Raw genomic sequence first — 19,735 nt, forward strand, 5'->3', positions numbered from 1 at the left:
TAGCTTCGCGGAAACGGCATCTCGCTGCCTTGACTCACCGTTCATATGCATTAAACGGCGTGAAGTTGCTGTATTTGCGCGGTAGATACGAACTGGCAACAGAAAGTTAGGTCTTGTCCATTCCAATCTGAGTATCCATTTAACGGCCTAGTGTAATCCTTTGCTGTTCCTTTTCTAATTCTCTATTGTATATTATATGCTTTTTATCTCTCACCATTTTGTCAATGCTACTATGGTCAGTACGTCTCCTCTTGTTGCTTTTATGCTCAAAATACATCGTCCCACGTGTTCTTCCTCCTTCCTGCACTCTCACTGTTTTTAAATCAAAACTCACCTCATCATCTCCTACTCCAACTCATGGCGTCAAAAATTTGAAGGATTTGATCGGGTAGATAGAGAGAAAGTATTTCCCCAGTTGGGGGAGTCCATAAGAAGGGGGCATAATCTTAAAATTAGAGCTAGGCTGTTCAGGGGTGATGTCAGGAAGCACTTCTTTACAGAAAGGGTAGTGGAAATCTGGAACTCTCTCTCCCACAAAAAGCTTTTGAGGCTGGGGGTCAATTGAAAATTTCAAAACTGAGATCGATACATTTTTGTTAGTTAAAGGTATTAAGAGTTATAGAACCAAGGCGGGTAGATGGAGTAGAGATACAGATCAGCAGTGATGTAATTGAATGGTGGAACAGGCTCGAGGGGCTCGATGGCCTGTGTTGCTTCCTATGTTCTCACCTCCCTCAACCTTGTAGAAGGAGCGTCCTGTGATGTGGTCCTTGACCTATGGGGTCAGTTTCCTCAGCGGTTCGGATTTCCGCTGAGCTTCCACCAAAGTTACGATGGCGGAGTGGGAGAGGCTCTGAGGAAATTCACCTCCCTAGTGTCTTGTGCTCTGGGCCTTGGCCTAGATATCTTAAATCAATTTTTTTTAAAAACACAGTCAATTAACAAAATGAGTGTGCGTTTGGTTGTTCTAATGCACTGACGTCTCACAGTGCAGTTCTTTCACAAGACATTTTTTTGTGGCTAATATCGTGATGTCCGCTGTGATAAATTATAAGAGGTCAGGCTAGGGAAAGCTGGGCGATTATTAGTCTTGGCGTCAGATCTCTTCAGGTGTGTCCTGCCAGCAATAGATCCATAGAATGGAATGTAAAAGGTGTGTCAGTTCCTGGCTGGGAACGGGAACATTTTATCAGATGACTCAGTATTACATGTACTGCTCGAAATCTCGACAGCAAAAGAATATTATCGCCTACTGTGGATATAGAACAGAGACTCAAGCGTATTGGATATAATTTGCTATTTGTCAATTTTGATTCAGAGCTAATCAGTGTTAGGAACTAGAACATATTTCCAATTTTGCCCAGTACTTCCAGGTCAGGTACAGCACAGGTTATATGAAGGCTGAGGATCTCTCTGTTTCTCCACACTGCAACCAACAACGTGCTGTAATATTAGCCCCAGGAGAGCACCTATTTCTACACTAATATGACATTTCTATTTTCCACACCAGCATTCCTCCTGCCCTCTTCATGAGACTGTCATTTTAGATGCTGAATTACGGGCAGTTTTTGAGCTGAGGGATCAGAACCCGATTGAGACCTGCCCAAAGCCATTCCACTCAGGACCCTTACAGCCTGTCGAGTGAGAAGACAATCGATCCGCCAACCTGTGCTAAAAAGGATGGCGTCCGAATTCAATAAGCCACTCAGTTTCCTTAATAAGCAGCCCTCCTGACGGGTGTTCCAGGTGGAATTCATGCAGAAACTTGAACGCAGGCTGGCAGGTCTTTACTGAGGAAGGAGCCGGGATTGCAGTTATTGGTGAGTGGTCACCAACACCAAAGCCATTACTGGAAGACGTGGTTCACAGTGGCGTACCGGCATGGCCACGTTGGACCAATCCTAGTATTAGTGGAAAAGGATGCCTTCTGGAGGTCCAAGCTATTCATTCCCAATCTCGGCCAACCTCTCGGTGGAGGGGAGGAAGGAAGGGAAGGAGGAAGAGGGGGACGGCAGGGTGGAAGGAAAAAAGGAGGCAAATGAGGAAGCAAGGGGAGGAAAAAAGAGAGGGAAGGGCGAAAGGAAGGGAAGGAATAAAGGGAGTGAAGGAGAAAGGAAGGAAATGAGAAAGGGAGGGAAGGAGAAAGAGGGAGGAGGGAAAGGGCAAGGAGAAAAGGAGGGAAGGAGAAAGGGTGGAAGGAAGGAAGGACTTAAATGACAGCTTTCACACCCTCAGCATGCCCCAAAGCACTTTACAGGGATATGGTCAGTTTTGAAGTGTAGTCACTGTTGTTTCGTAGGCCATCGCAACAGTTAATTTGCACACAAGATCCCATACATCAAATGAGACTTTTTATCAGTCCTGGGAATTGGGAGAAAAGCAAGTCCTTTAATAGGGACAAGCAAAGTGAAGAGTGGGGAGGAAAGAGAACAGTAGGTAAAAGTCAGGAGTCAGGAATGCTGACTTCTATCACAAACAGGGGCTAATGGATTAAACACTAAGCAGACAAGTGATGCGAAAATCTGGAAGAGCTGAAAACTGGTGGATGACATAGGAACATTATCTCAGTGAGATAACAAAAAGGTATTGGAATAAAAGGGAGTGAAAATAGCTGAGTAAGGTCATGAAAAGCACAGAAAAGAAGCACAATCCACCTACTGTAGACTTCATGCCTGTATCCGTTATTCTCATTTGTTACTCAATGTATAATTTGGCCACTTAATGATAAAGAGAGAATAGGAAGAAAAAGGGACAACTGGGCCTGTGCAATAAAACATTCAATTATCTTTTGTTTTCTGTGTAGAATTGTATTTTCAAATATTTGTTAAATACTTGAGAATTAATATTAAAGTTCACCCTGGTGTTCCAATCGCTTTATTACTGTAATCACAGGATCTCCGGGTAGATTCCATAAAGAAACCCTTTCATCTCATCCTTCTAGAACACCACCTCCCCCCTCCCACACCTCCCCCCACCCCCGTCCTCCCATCATATTATTGAAAGAAGAAAATGAAGAACTTACATTTATATAGCGCCTTTCACAACCTCAGGACATCCCAAAGCGCTTTACAGCCAACGAAGTACTTTTGAAGTGTAGACACTGTTGTAATGTAGGAAACGCAACAACCAATTTGCACACAGCAAGCTCCCACAAACAGCAAGGAGATAATGATCAGATAATCTGTTTCTGGTGATGTTGGTTAAGTGATAAATATTGGCCAGGACACAGGGGAGTACTCCCTTGCTCTTCTTCGAAATAGTCAAATAGGATCCTTTACGTTCACCTGAGAGGGCAGACGGGGCCTCGGTTTAACATCTCTTCTTAAAGATGGCCCCTCCGACAGTGCAGCACTCTCACAGTACAACACTGGATTATGCGCTCAAGTCTCTGGAGTGGGGCTTGAACGCACAACCTTCTGACTCAAAGGCAAGAGCTATTTCTTCAATCGGTCCAGTGTCCTGGCCTTAAGAACCCTTCCAAGTAGCCAGTTCCTGCTATTAGTCGCTCTGTGAAGCCTGATCTAAATGTATCCTTCACAACTGTGAACCTGTGCCTTTTTGTCCAGTTCTCCTGGTCTTTAGTGTTAATTTCCGCACCATAGTGCATGACTTCAAAACAAGCAAGCCAATCGTTGAAGGACACTGGAGTTTCCCGGATCCCTGTCAATTCTACTCAAGCCTGCGTGAGAGGATAGTTCTGTTAGTTAGTTCACTACACCAATATTTCTGTGCCAAATAATCTAGCAGGTTTAAACAGTCATAGTTTCAGCATTGGGAACTGGGCTGTGTAGTGCAGTCTTTACAACGCATTTCAGTTGCCTTACTTATTTCTAATGCAGTCCTTTCAGCTAGTTCGAAAGTTTTCTTTCTGTAATAAGTTGTAAAAGCTCCAAGTAAAGAAATAGTTTGAAAAGTCTCAGTCCAGTTCCCATAGCACAAAATTACCCTCATAATTCACCACTGGCACAGCAACTAAATAAAATAAAATGATCAAAATGTAATTCCTATTCTCAGCAGTGCAACTAGAAAGTTGCGGTATAATATCCTTCTATTAGTTACATTATTGATTATGTACACATGCTTATGTCAAAACATGCAGCGTGATTGATAACTTTCATTTGCTTACATCACAAAGACTGCTAAATAGCCCCGGGGTGAGCTGTGTTCACTAGGTAAGCAATAGTTTTCATAAAAGTTTACTTTGGAATCACTAATGGTGCATATGGCAACCAATAGATGCAGTGCAGTTGAAAAATCTGAGATTTAATTCTGCAATCGGGTGCTCTTACATAGGAACAGGAGTAGGCCATTCAGCCCCTCGAGCCTGTTCCACCATTCAATGAGGTCATGGCTGATTTGTATCAGCTCCATGATGAAAGAGTGGCAATGTTGGTTGAAGGACAAATATTGGCCAGGCCACCGGGGAGAATTCCCATGCTCTTCTTTGAAATAGCACTGTGGGATCTTTTACATCCAGCTAGGAGGGCAGAGGGGACCTCAGTCTTATCCAAAAGGCAACACCTTTGACAGTGCAGCATTCCCTCAGTACTGTACTGGAGTGTCAGCCTAGATTTTGTGCTCAAGGCTCTAGAGTGGGTCGACACCAGAGCCTGCTAGCTCGTAAGTTCCTGATCTGTGCTCCCTGTCAGTACATAGTCAGAGTCAAAGGCTTCAAGGCGATTTAGACAAGTTGAGTGAGTGGACAAATACATGGCAGATGCAGTATAACGTGGATAAATGTGTAGTTATCCACTTCGGAAGGAAAAACAGAAAGGCAGAGTATTATTTAAATGGTGATAGATTGGGAAATGTTGATGGACAAAGGGACCTGGGTGTCCTTGTACGCCAGTCACTGAAAGCAAACATGCAGGTGCAGCAAACAGTTAGGAAGGCAAATGGTATGTTGGCCTTCATTGAAAGAGGATTTGAGTACAGGAGCAAGGATGTCTTACTGCAGTTATACAGGGCCTTGGTGAGACCATACCTGGAGTATTGTGTGCAGTTTTGGTCTCCTTACTCCAGTTAAAAGTTTCTGGTTAATGGTGGCCCCCAGGATGTTGATGATGGGGGATTCGGTGATGGTAATGCAGTTGAATGTCAAGGGGAGGTGGTTAGACGATCTCTTGTTGGAGATGATCATTACCTGGCACTTGCCTGGCACAAATGTTACTTGCCACTTATCAGCCCAAGCCTGGATGTTGTCCCAGTCTTGCTGCATGCGGGCATGGACTGCTTCATTATCTGATGGGTTGCGAATGGAACGGAACATCATCAGCGAGCATCCCCATTTCTGACCTTATGATGGAGGAAGATCATTGATGAGGCAGCTGAAGATGGTTGGGCCTCGGACACTGCCCTGAGGAACTCCTGCAGCAATGTCCTGGGCTGAGATTATTGGCCTCCAACAACCACTACCATGTGCTAGGTATGACTCCAGCCAATGGAGAGTTTTCCCCCTGATTCCCATTGACTTCAATTTTACCAGGGCTCCTTGGTGCCACACTCAGTCAAATGCTGCCTTGATGTCAAGGGCAGTGACTCTCACCTCACCTCTGGAATTCAGCTCTTTCGTTCATGTTTGGACCAAGACTGTAATGAGGTTTGGGGCGAAATGGTCCTGGCGGAACCCAAACTAAGCATTGGTGAGCAGGTTATTGGTGAGTAAGTGCTGCTTGATAGCACTGTCGACGACACCTTCCATCACTTTGCTGATGATTGAGAGTAGACTGATGGGGCGGTAATTGGCCGGATTGGATTTGTCCTGCTTTTTGTGGACAGGACATACCTGGGCAATTTTCCACATTGTCGGGTGGATGCCAGTGTTGTAGCTGTACTGGAGCAGCTTGACTATAGGCATAGCTAGTTCTGGAGCACAAGTCTTCAGTACTACAGCCGGGATGTTGTCGGGCCCCATAGCTTTTGCTGTATCCAGCACACTCAGTCATTTCATGATATCACATGGAGTGAATCGAATTGCTTGAAGACTGGCTTCTGTGATGGTGGGGATCTTGGGTAGAGGCCGAGATGGATCATCCACTCGGCACCTCTAGCTGAAGATGGTTTCAAACGCTTCAAGCCTTGTCTTGTGGCACTCACATGCGAGGCTCTGCCATCATTGGGGATGGGGATGTTTACAGAGCCTCCTCCTCCCGTTAGTTGTTTAATTGTCCAGGCACTATTCTCAACTGGATGTGTCAGGACTGCAGAGCTTTGATCTGATCCATTGGTTATGTAATATCTCTGTCTATAGCATGCTGCTTCCAATGTTTAGCGTGCATGTCGTCCTGTGTTGTAGCTTCACCAGGTTGGCACCTCATTTTTAGATACATCTGGTGCTGCTCCTGGCATGCTCTTCTACACTCCTCGTTGAGCCAAGGTTGCTCCCCTGGCTTGTTGGTATTGGTAGAGTGAAGGATATGCCAGGCTATGAGGTTACAGATTGTTGTAGAATACAATTCTGCTGCTATTCATGGATATCCAGTTTTGAGCTGCTTGATCTGTTCTGAATCTATCCCATTTAGCATGGCGGTAGTGCCACACAACACGTTGGATGGTGTCCTCAGTGTGAAGACAGCACTTCATCTCCATAAGGACTGTGCAGTGGTCACTCCTACCAATACTGTCATAAACATATGCATCTATGACAGGTAGATTGGTGAGCACGAGGTCAAGTAGGTTTTTCCCTCATGTTGGTTCTTTCACCAACTGCCGCAGGCCCATTCTGGCAATTATATCCTTCATGACTTGGCCAACTCGGTCAGTAGTGGTGCTACCGAGCCACTCTTAGTGATGGACATTGAAGTCGCCCACCCAGAATATATTCTGTGCCCTTTGCTACCCAGGTAAGGACAGCAGGTTTCCTTCCCTCAAGGGCATTAGTGAACCAGATGGGGTTTTACGACAATCCAGTAGTTTCATGGTCACCATTGCTGATTCTAACTTTTTATTCCAGAATTTATTTAATTAACTGAATTTAAATTCCACAGCTAACGTGGCAGGATTTGAACTCATATCTCCTGATTATTAGTCCAGTAACATAACTACTATGCTACCACATATAGAATGTACAGCACAGAAGCAGGCCATTCAGCCCAACAGGTCCATGCTGGTGTTTATGTTCCATCGAGCCTCCTCTCACCCTTCTTTATCTGACCCATCAAGATATCCTTCTATTCCTTTCTCCCTCATGTTTTTATCTAGCTTCCCCTTAAATGCAACTATGCTATTCGCCTCAACTGCTCCTTGTGGTAGTGAGTTCCACATTTTATCCACTCTCTGAGTGAAGAAGTTTCTCTTGAATTCCTTATTGGATTTATTGGTGACTATCTTACATTTAAGGCCCCTAGTTTTTGTCTTATCATGGGTGGAAACATCTTCCCTATGTCTACCCTATCAAACTCTTTCATAATTTTGAAGACCTCTGTCAGGTCACCCCTCAGTCTTCTCTTTTCTAGAGAAAAGAGCCCCAGCCTGCTCAATCTTTCTTGATAGGTATAATCTCTCAGTTCTGGTATCATCGAATCATAGAATTATAGAAAGGTTACAGCATGGAAGGAGGCCATTCGGCCCTTTGAGTTCGTGCCGGCTCTATGCAAGAGCAATCCAGCTAGTTCAACTCCCCTGCCCTATCCCTGTAGCTCTGCATTTTTTTTCCTTTCAAGTATTTATCCAGTTCCCTTTTGAAGGCCATGATTGAATCTGCCTCCACCACCCCCTCTGGCAGTGCATTCCTACTCGCTGTGTAAAAAAGTTTTTCCTCATGTCACCTTTGGTTCTATTGCCAACCACCTTAAATCTATGTCCTCTGGTTCTTGACCCTTCCACCAATGGGAGCAGTTTCTCTCTCTCTACTCTGTCCAGACCCTTCATGATTTTGAATACCTCTATCAAATCTCCTCTCAACCATCTCCGTTCCAAGGAAAACAACCCCAGCTTCTCCAATCTATCCACGTAACTAAAGTCCCTCATCCCCGGAATCATTCTAGTAAATCTCTTCTGCACCCTTTCTAAGCCTTCACATCCTTCCTAAAATGCGGTTCCCAGAACTGGACACTATACTCCAGTTGTGGCCGAACCAGTGTTTTATAAAGGTTCATCATGACTTCCTTTTATAAAGGTTCATCATGACTTCCTTGTAAATCTTTTTTGCACCTTCTCCAGCACCTCTGAATCCTTTTTTATAATATGGAGACCAAAGGTGGTCTAACCAAGTTCAACTACGTTGCAGTCCGTTCCTTGTTATGGTAATACTGTTTTTGTTCCAGCATAACATCAATATTTAGAACAAAAGCAAAATGCTGCGGATGCTTGAAATCTGAAATAAAAACAGAAAATGCTGGAAATACTCAACAAGTCAGGCAGCATCAACCTTCTGTTTCTTTCTCCACAGAATCAACATTTAGAAGATAGTCACAAACTGAAACAGATGATGTTTATTTGCAGCTTGCTGTTACTGTAACAATTAGTTGTCTGAACAGCATGATACATATCTTGAAGGTAAATGAACAATGTTATTTAACAGGTAGGTATACCACAATATCATATTAATGAAAACCATTGCCATTGACAACAGAAAGAAGAATTTGATTTAATATTGCACCTTATCACAGTCTCAGGATGTCCCAAAGTGCTTCATACGTGATGAAGTATAGTCACTGTCATCGTGTATGCATCATATTACGTGCTATATGGCCATATGACATACTTAGCTGCTCCCTCAATTGGTGTAGTTCTCTTGTTGAGCATTGAATCTGCTCACATGTTCACCTTTTGTCAATGCCACTAAGCCAATTTCACAGTCTTAGCAACAACAACGTTCTGTTTCAGAATACCATCACCGAGTGTAATTCCACCTCTATATGCTAAAAAATACTCCTGGAACAAACCACAGCATTGCGCATCCTGTTCATACCGCAACGAGACAGGAAGTCAATTATTATGTATGTACTGCCCAGGGATACAGGCATCAGTGAATGTGCTTAGCACATTCGGAAATAACACCTGAGAAGTGTAATGTTGTTGGAAAAGTAAAGCCATCTGTTCTCAGGTTGACAATCTTAGTAAGAACATTGATAGATGTGCAACATTACCATTTTAATAGGACCATGGACCAAAAATACGTACCACAATTCTGCACCCTCAGTTCAAGGACTCCATTTTATCAGAAGAATTCTTTGTATGTTAACTAGTTGGGAATAGCAGATGCACCAAAGAACAATTGGACTTCATGGATCAAATAACTGCAAGATAGAATAGATTTTTTTCCTTTGTAAGAACATAAGGCATTCCAGCAGTTTTAACTAGCCATAACATTCAGTATTCTAGTAGACATTAAATCAAGGAATGGATCATCCAACACCATCGGGCATTTTCAGTAACATGCACAGAAAAAGAACATTATCATTCTTTAGCAAGCAGCAAGGTAGGCAAAGTTGTAGCAGACTGCCTGCTTGAAGTCAAAAGACATCAAAGATTTTTATTTGACAGGTGGATGATCCAGTTCAAAGATAATTATTCTACCTAATCTTTTACTAAATGTGTGGCTAGGGGGCTACTTTAAAGATCAATTCCTGACTTTTTTTCAGGATCCTGAAAAATGGCAAGAAGTTGCATGGAGCAGTTATTTGCTAAGGGGAATTGTGTGTACTACTCAATTGCCTGATGCTAAATGATATTAATGAAAGTATCAATCCAATTATCATGTCTCTTAATTGTCCGTGGTTACTCCCAGGTTACTTCTAATGTCCAATTTTAGTACCTAGTGGAACTCTTGTTGACCATACTTTTCTTCAAGTAGTGAAATGGGATTTTTAACATCTACCTGAACAGGCAGACCAGACTCGGCTTAACATCTCAGCCAAAGGATGTCATTCTTTATAATGCAGCACTAACAGATGAGACTATTTTGTATTCTCGGTATGTGGGCGGTGCTGGAATTTGACATTTATTGTCCATCTCTCGTTGCCTTGAGCTGGGGGTAGGGTGGGGAAATTCTTTTTTTATAGCGGTGTGGCTAGCTAGGTCACTTCAAAGAGAAATAAGAGTCAACCACATAGTATGGGTCTAAAAGTCCCATACAGGCCAGATATCAGTAAACCATTTGGGGAACCAAGTGGGATTTCTCCATCAAGGAACATTTTTCTGGTGCAGACCCAAAAATTCACGTTGTAGGATTTTCATTCCACTACACTACCATAACCTTTATCTTTCAAATCAGCTTAGACTATGTGCTCAAGTCCTAAAGTCTAACCCACAGATGAAAATGCTACCAATTGAGCCAAGTTGACACTCAGACCTTGATGGTCGTACTTGTGGAATTCAGAACTTCTGGTTCTAGTTTGTAAAATTCTTTTGATTATTTGGGGAGAAGGAGGGACATTGCTCCAATAGTTTTAGCTTAGCTCAGTGGTAGCACTCTTGCTACTAAGTCAGAAGGTTGGGGATTCAAGTTTTACTCCAGGGCACAAGAAAATTATCTAGGCTGACACTTGAATACTATGCTGAAGAAGTGCTGCAATGTGGGAGGGAATGTCTTTCAAGTGAGAATTTTGGGGACCCCATCTGCCTATTCAAGTGGACATTAAAGATCCATTGGTCTTTTTTTGAAGAAGAGCAGGGAGTTCTCCTGGTGTCCTGGCCCAACATTCCTTCCTCAACCAATGCATCCAAAGCTGATTAAGTAGTCATTTCACCTCATTAATATTTATGAGCCCTTGCTGTGCACAAATTGGCTGACACGGTTGCATCCATTGCAACAGCGACAATGCTGTCAAACATAATTCATTGGCTCTTGAGACATGCTGAGTCTTCCCTTCATTGAATAAGAGCAAGAAAAAGATGGCCACACCAGCCAAAAAATATGCCTACCACTAGTTCGACTGTCTGTGGGAATGTGTGAAATTTCAGCACACAAGTGACTATAATACTGCTAATTCCAAGCTATCTACTCTAATTTCACATCCCCATTCTTTAACCCTAACATTTAATCTTTTTCCTCCTCAAGACTTTGTATTGATTTACTTGGCGTAAGAACATAAGAACATAAGAAATAGGAGCAGGAGTAGGCCATCTGACCGCTCGAGCCTGCTCCGCCATTCAACAAGATTATGGCTGATCTTCTACCTCAACGCCATTTTCCTGCACCATCCCCATATCCCTTGATGCCTTTAATATCCAGAAATCTATCGATCTCTGCTTTGAATGTACTCAATGACTGAGCCTCCACAGCCCTTTGGGGTAGAGAATTTCAAAGATTCACCACCCTCTGAGGGAAGAAATTTCTCCTCATCTCAGTCCTAAATGGCCTACCCCTTATTCTGAGACTCTGACCCCTCGTTCTAGACTCCCCAGCCAGGGGAAACATCCTCCCTGCATCTACCCTATCCAGCCCTATAAGAATTTTGTATTTTTCAATGAGATCACATCTCATTCGTCTAAACTCTAGAGAATACAGGTCTAGTCTACTCAATCTCTCCTCATACGACAATCCCGCCATCCCAGGAATCAGTCTGGTGAACCTTTGTTGCACTCCCTCCAAGGCAAGTATATCCTTTCTTAGGTAAGGAGGTCAAAATTGTACACAATACTCCAGGTGCGGTCTCACCAAGGCCCTATATAATTGTAGTAAGACATCTTTATCCCTGTACTCAAATCCTCTTGTAATAAAGGCCAACATACCATTTGCCTTCCTAATTGCTTGCTGCACCTGCATGTTAGCTTTCAGTGAATCATATACAATGACACCCAGGTCCCTTTGAACATCAACATTTCCCAATCTCTCACCATTTTAAAAAATACTCTGCATTTCTGTTCTTCCTACCAAAGTGGATAACTTCACATTTTTCCACATTATATTCCATTTGCCATGTTCTTGCCCACTCACTTAGCCTGTCTATATCCCCCTGAAGCCTCTTCGCATCCTCCTCATAACTCACATTCCCACCTCAGCAAACTTGGAAATATTACATTTGGTCCCCTCATCCAAATCATTGATTTGGATTGTGAGTAGTTGAGGCCCATGTACCGATCCCTGCGGTACCCCACTAGTCACAGTCTGCCAACCTGAAAAAGACCCGTTTATCCATTAATGCCATTTATGATAATAACCCTTCAACTGAAAAAAAATCTTCTAGTACTAGCCCCCTTGTTGCCGTTCACCAACCACTGGAAATAATCTTTCATTATTTACCGTCTAAAACCCTTTTATAATGTTAATCACTTCTGTTAGATTTCCCTTGACATTCACTGCTCCAGTGAATGCAGTGCTAATTGTTCAAGCTTCCCATCATAACAATATCCTGTCATCCCCTGGAATTATCCTATTGAACCTAACTTGCACCCTTTCCATTGCTCTAATATCCTTTCTCACATTGACTCCATGGCTTCTTGTTTGAGCCACAGTCAAAGTGATTTTACACAACCTGACTCTGGTTGTGTAAAATCACATGTTCATGGAAAATGGTTCTCTTGAAAATATTAAGAAGCCTGTCTGTTTTTTTTCCCCTTCTGCACTCCAATAGCTCCGAAGCAGGTTAAAAAAACACTTGCATTTCTATAGCGCCTTTCACGACTTCAGGATGTCCCAAAGTGCTTTACAGTCAATGAAGCACTTTCGAAGTCTAGTCACTGTTGTAATGTAAGAAATGCAGCAGCTAATTTGTGCACAGCAAGCTCCCAAAAACAGCAATGAAATAAATGACCAGATAATCTATTTTAGTCAGGAGTTGCTATTTTTAGAGATGTTTCTTCTAACAGTAATGATAAAGTAGCTGCTGATGTGACGTTATGTAACCCTGAGTGTAGGTCACTCCAGACATCTTGAGGTTCAGCTGACTATGGGAAATTTCCCATTGATTCGCCACCACAGCTAAGCAATGTTTTCAGAACTGCAATGTCACATGCTCTTCAAACTGTTGCAAACACCTGATACAATTACATTCTTTTTTTATAAAAGGGTTCCTTAAGATTGGTGATCGAGCAACTTATTTGGCTGGCGAAGCCAAGAATATGTATAATTGGGTATAAAAAATAACTGCAGTTTGCAATTTGTTCAGAAAGCACTGAGATAAAGGTAAAGTAAGTACAGGGAACAGGGGTAATGTTCAATGCAGAATAGATGGTCATGAATCAACTGGAGGAGATGTTTTCAGATTCTGTTGAGTATTTACTAATTCTATAGACTTGAGCTCTGTCAAGAGTAATGCACAGTAGATAAGCTGCAAGAAAATCCTCTTGGATGAGCTAAGTCCCAATCAGTTCCCTCCAAATTATTCGACTTGATAGAAGCAAGGCACCACTAGGGAACCATTATCAATGGAAATATTTCTTTAAAATGAAACCTTAATTCAAAAAAACTAAAACTGAGGAGCAGGGCTACAGGTAAGACGATTCGTACCCAGAGAGTTACCTGGTCCTACAAAATTCTTTAAGCATATTTTATAGACTGTTCCGTGCATTTTTTAGAATGATAGTCAATTGAAGCAATGGCAGGGAATCATAGAATCATTGAATGACACAACACAAAAGGAGGCCATTTGGCCCAGCATGCATGTGCAGGCTCTTTGAAAGAGCTGTCCAATTAGCCCCATTCCCTTGCCCTTTCCTCACAGCCCTGCAAATTTTTCCCCTTCAAATATTTATCCAATTCCCTTTTTGAAAGTTATTATTGAATCTGCTTCCACCACCCTTTTCAGGCAGTTCTAGATCATAACAACTCGCTGCGTAAAAAAAATTCTTATCTCACCTCTAGTTCTTTTGCCAATTACCTTAAATCTGTGTCCTGTGGTTACCGACCCTTCTGCCACTGGAAACAGTTCCTCCTTATTTGCTCTATCAAAACCCTTCATGATTTTGAATGTGCCTATCGAATCTCTCCTTAACCTTCTCTGCTCCAAGGAGAAGAACCCCAGTTTCTCCAGTCTCTCCACGTAACCCTGGTACCATTCCAGTAAACCTCCTCTGCACCCTCTCCAAGGCCTTGATATCCATTCTAAAGTGTGGTGCCCAGAATCGGCCACAATACACCAGCTGGGCCTAACTAGTGTTTTATAAAGGTTTAGCATAAAGTCCTTGCTTTTGTAATGGAGTTCTTACCTCAAGTTTTTTTTTATTTCGTTCATGGGATGTGGGCATCGCTGGCAAGGCCAGCATTTATTGCCCATCCCTAATTGCCCTTGAGAAGGTGGTGATGTCCCGCCTTCTTGAACTGCTGCAGTCCGTGTGGTGAAGGTTCTCCCACAGTGCTGTTAGGTACGGAGTTCCAGGATTTTGACCCAGCAACGGTGAAGGAACGGCGATATATTTCCAAGTCGGGATGGTGAGTGACTTGGAGGGGAATGTGCAGATGGTGGTTTTCCCATATGCCTGCTGCCCTTGTCCTTCTAGGTGGTAGAGGCCGCGGGTTTGGGAGATGCTGTTGAAGAAGTCTTGGCGAGTTGCTGCAGTGCATCCTGTGGATGGTACACACTGCAGCTACAGTGCGCCGATAGTGTTGGGAGTGAATATTTAAGGTGGTGGATGGGGTGCCAATCAATCAGGCTGCTGTGTCCTGGATAGTATCGAGCTTCTTGAGTGTTGTTGGAGCTGCACTCATTCAGGCAAGTGGAGAGTATTCCATCACACTCCTGACTTATGCCTTGTAGATGGTGGAAAGGCTTTGGGGAGTCAGGAGGTGAGTCACTCACCACAGAATACCCAGCCTCTCACCTGCTTTTGTAGCCACAGTATTTATCTGGCTGGTCCAGTTAAGTTTCTGGTCAATGGTGACCACCAGGATGTTGATTGTGGGGGATTCGGCAATGGTAATGTCAAGGGGAAGTGGTTAGACTCTCTCTTGTTGGAGATGGTCATTGCCTGGCACTTGTCTGGCATGAATGTTACTTGTCACTTATCAGCCCAAACCTGGATGTTGTCCAGGTCTTGCTGGAAGCGGGCATGGACTGTTTCATTATCTGGGGGGTTGCGAATGGAACTGAAAACTCTACAATCATCAGCGGAATGGAGGGAAGGTCATTGATCAAGCAGCTGAAGATGGTTGGGCTTAGGGCACTGCCCTGAGGAACTCCTGTAGCGATGTCCTGGGGCTGAGATGATTGGCCTCCAACAATTGCTACCATCTTCCTTTGTGCTAGGTATGACCTCAGCCACTGGAGAGTTTTCTCCCTGATTCCCATTGACTTCAATATTACTAGGGCTCCTTGATGACACATTCAGTCAAATGCTGTCTTGATGTCAAGGGCAGTCACTCTCACCTCAATTCTGGAATTCAGCTCTTTTATCCACGTTTGGACCAAGGCTGTAATGAGGTCTGGAGCCGAGTGATCCTGGCAGATCCCAAACTGAGCATCGGTGAGCAGGTTATTGGTGAGTAAGTTCCGCTTGATAGCACACTGTCAACGACAGCTTCCATCACTTTGCTGATGTGGCTTCTCTTTATCTGTTCACCTAGACACCGACTTTCGGCAAGCTATTAAACCACAATCGCGAGTGCGCGCACACATATACAAACACACACACACACACACACACACACACACATAAACACACTCACACACTCACCCTTTGCCCAGAGATACTAAGGCCAATTTTAGTACCCAACTGCCACCCTGGCTAATATCAACTAGCTCAGCACAGTCAGTGATTGAACATAGTGGCTTCCTGATCAATAAATTTCATTACCACAACAGGTGGTGCATTTAGTAGCTGTGTTACTGGGGGAAGCACATTATAGAATTCCATATAAGGAGGAGGAGATGAGAAACCTCACTGAAGGAAGCTAAAACACAACTAACTAAACAGTTCAGCCTTTTCAACTCCATCATCCAATTTTTGGACTGCAAGGGGGCAGTTTGACATTTATAACCTCCCGGGTGTTAATGGTTAGACATGAAAACCTCTGTGGTTCTTGCTTAATATTGATTACATTCCAACTTTTCCCCACTTATGTGACCAATTTACTTTGTGCAACACAATGGGGATTTGGGAAGATGTATTGAAACTTAGTACACAGGTAACCTTTTCCAAGTCTGGCCCTGCCTTTGATATTGCTCACCATTCCCACCTCATTGACCTGGAGGTTAAACGTTGACACCAACTTGACCTGGATGGAAATCCTCCTTACATCAGATGGTGTATGATAAGCCTGTGCGTCCAACGGACTGACTGCTTTCATTTTATCATAAAACTGTATTTGACTATGTGAACAATAGTCCAGAAAGTTCTGGATTAATTCGTCTTTTTTAGTTTGCCAGTTAAATTACCTCAGTGTTTGTTCTTCGAATTTCCTCTCTTCAGAACATGTTGGGCCTGACAGTCAGCCCACAAAGACATAAAACTTGGATACTCCCGCGCTGGGGAATGGTTCCACAGGCGCTGGCAGCACATTGGCCAGGAATTTCCTGGCAGCTGCTCCTGCTCCTCCGTCGGAACTTCACCCGGGTTTCTGACACACTTCCGGCAAAGTTACAGAATTGGAGTGAGAGCAGCTCTGAGGAAATTCTCAGCCATCGAGTCACTGAATCCAATGACAACAGATGAATAAACACGACATTGTGAGTGAACTCATAGTTTAAGGAACCTAGGTATAATGGTATGGAAGAGCTGTTTGTAAAGTCATAGGAACAGGAGTAGGCGATTCAGCCCCTTAAGAAGCCTGTTCCGCCAATCAATTAGATCATGGCTGATCTGTACCTCATCCCCATTTACCTGCCTTTTCTCCATATCCCTTGATACCCTTACCCAATAAAAATCTATCGATCTCAGCCTTGAAAATTTAAATTGACCCCCAACATCCACAGCCTTTTGGGAGAAAGGGTTCCAGATTTCCACTACCCTTTGTGTGAAGAAGTGCTTCCTGACATCACCCCTGAATGGCCTAGCTCTAATTTGAAGGTTACGCCCCCCTTGTTCTGAACTCCCCCCACCAGAGGAAATAGTTTCTCTCTGTCTACCCTATCAAATCCTTTAATCATCTTAAACACCCTAATTAAATCACCCCTTAATCTTCTATACTAAGGAATACAAGTCTGGTCTATGCAAACTGTCCTCATAATTTAACCCTTTTAACCCCAGTATCATTCTGGCGAATCTGCACAGCACCCCCTCCAAGGCCAATATATCCGTCCAGAGGTGCGATGCCCAGACCTGAACACGGTACTCCAGATGGGGTCTATCCAAAACTTTATACGACTGAAGCATAATTTCCACCCCTTTATATTCCAGCCCCCTTGAGATAAAGGCTAACATTCCATTAGCCGTTTTAATTATTTTTCGTACCTGTCCACTTCTTTATAGTGATTTCAGTGCATGGGCCCCTAAATCTCTCTGCTCCTCCTCAGTTCCTAGCTTCTCACCATTTAGAAAATACTCTGATCTTTCTTTCTTGGGTCCAAAGTGGGCGGCCTCACGGTTTCATATTCCTGATGCTTCCCAAATGATACGACCTTTGTTTTCTTTGTGTTAATCCAAATTTTCTACTCTCCATGTACACCTGATCAGTTAGTCCCCGCAAACCCGTTCTAGATGTTGCACTTAAGGTCAATGTCTTCAGCAAATCTGAGATAGTTTAAAATCTTGCCACATATTACTCCAATATCATCTTTTAATGCAAGATTCATTACTGCTCCCAGTACTAGGTTAAATAAATCAGGCGACAGCGTGCCCCCTTGCCTCGCCTCGACTGCTGACCTAAACCATTCCGTTAGTTTCCAATCCGCTCTAACACCGCTCAGGGGTTTGTTACAGATGTTTTCTATCAGTCTGACAAGTGTCTCAGGAATACCATGCATCCTCACAAGACATGCCATATCCCTTTTCATCATCCACTGTCAAAGGCCTGCTTAAAATCTACAAAGTTGTTTTAACAATGGCTGTCGTGTACTATAAATTTCTCTGAAATCTGTCTTATCACAAACAGTTAATCCAATGTACTTTGTCGTAGTCTAAAACCAGCTTGTTCCTCATGCAGTGTCACTTCTACCTATCTTTTCATCCTCCTATCTGTCTTTCTCTGTTAAACTGCCCTCTCAGGTGGATCCCATGGCACCATTTCAAAGAAGGGCAGGGGAGTTCACCTCAACTGACGTTCACTAAAACATATTATCTGGCGATTATCTCATTGCTGTTTGTGGGATCTTGCTGAGCACAAATTGGTTGCCACGTTTCCTACATTACAACAGTGACTACACTTCAGAACTACTTCATTGGCTGTAAAGTCCTTTGGGACGTCCTGAGGTTGTGAAGGTTCCTCACCTGCCTGCAAAAACTCTGCAGTTATGTTATCGAAATCCAGACTCCAGTTCTTTCTCAAACCATCAATAGAAATCTTTACAACGTCTTCCAAGAAATCCAGCATCAACCCCCCTCTCCATTTGTACAGGCCGATTTCTCCATACCTGGTTCATCCACCATGCTCCAAACGTTGTACCGACCTTCGGAACATTTTTTCCACCTCTTCCTCCTCACCTGTTCATCCTCAATTAACTGACCATTTTGGTCTTTCACATGTTCACACTGAGTTAAAATAGTGTACAAGGGAATTACATACAAACACATTAAGCATCCGTATGTTAATTTCAGAGGGAGCAATTTTATCGGCTTTTATTGGCGTTTATCAGAAACACAAGAAAAAGGGTGAGCACAGAACAAAAATAACTTGCATTTATATAGCGCCATTAATGTAGCAAAATGTTCCAAGTCGCTTAACAGGAGTGTTATCATACAAAATTTGACACCGAGCTATATAAGGAGATATTAGGACAGGTGACAAGTCAAAGAGGTAGGTTTTAAGGAGCATCTTAAAAGAGGAGAGACGGAGGTAAAAAGGCGGAGAGGTTTAGGGAGGGAGTTTAAGAACTTAGGGTCTAGGCAGCTGAAGGCAAGACCAACAATGGTGGAGCAATGAAAATCAGGGGTGTGCAAGAGGCCAGAATTGGAGGAGCGCAGAGATCTCAGAGGGTTGTAGGGCTGGAGGAGGTTACAGAGTTAGGGAGGGGCGAGGACACGGGGGGATTTGAAAACAAGGATAAGAATTTTAAACTCGGACGGGGAGCCAAAATCTTGTCTAGAGGTAACAAAGGAATGGATGAGGGTTTCAGCAGCAGATGCATTGATGTAGGGGCCGATGTTACGGAGGTGGAGGTAGGCGGAAAAATGCAATGTAGTAAATTTTTTTTTGATTCGTTCATGGGATGTGGGCGTCGCTGGCGAGGCCGTCATTTATTGCCCATCCCTAATTGCCCTTGAGAAGGTGGTGAGCTGCCTTCTTGAACCGCTGCAGTCCGTGTGGTGAAGGTTCTCCCACAGTGCTGTTAGGAAGGGAGTTCCAGGATTTTGACCCAGCGACGATGAAGAAACGGCGATATATTTCCAAGTCAGGATGGTGTGTGACTTGGAGGGGGACGTGCAGGTGGTGGTGTTCCCATGTGCCTGCTGCTCTTGTCTTTCCAGGTGGTAGAGGTCGCAGGTTTGGGAGGTGCTATCGAAGAAGCCTTGGCGAGTTGCTGCAGTGCATCCTGTGGATGGTACACACTGCAGCCACAGTGCGCCGGTGGTGAAGGGAGTGAATGTTTAGGGTGGTGGATGGGGTACCAATCAAGTGGGCTGCTTTGCCTTGGATGGTGTCGAGCTTCTTGAGTGTTGTTGGAGCTGCACTCATCCAGGCAAGTGGAGAGCATTCCATCACACTCCTGACTTGTGCCTTGTAGATGGTGGAAAGGCTTTGGCAGTCAGGAGGTGAGTC

The 19,735-nt window shown here is 43.6% G+C and overlaps 1 long non-coding RNA gene across 5 annotated transcripts in view; it reads right to left on the minus strand.

Annotated features, from left to right (window-relative positions):
* The window catches only part of LOC137332312 (uncharacterized), a 41,856-nt gene that overhangs the window by 9,754 nt on the left and 12,367 nt on the right, over positions 1-19,735 (minus strand). For 4 of the 5 annotated variants that reach the window (XR_010965629.1, XR_010965628.1, XR_010965625.1 and 1 more), the window contains exon 2: positions 9,124-9,239. This is a non-coding gene — a long non-coding RNA (uncharacterized lncRNA). Of the gene's footprint in view, positions 1-3,022; positions 3,680-9,123; positions 9,240-19,735 lie in introns of all 5 variants that reach the window. The other variant, XR_010965626.1, reaches the window with a different exon arrangement.

The sequence above is a fragment of the Heptranchias perlo genome, chromosome 14 (assembly GCF_035084215.1).
Source record: "Heptranchias perlo isolate sHepPer1 chromosome 14, sHepPer1.hap1, whole genome shotgun sequence".
Classification (NCBI taxonomy): Eukaryota; Metazoa; Chordata; class Chondrichthyes; order Hexanchiformes; family Hexanchidae; genus Heptranchias; species Heptranchias perlo.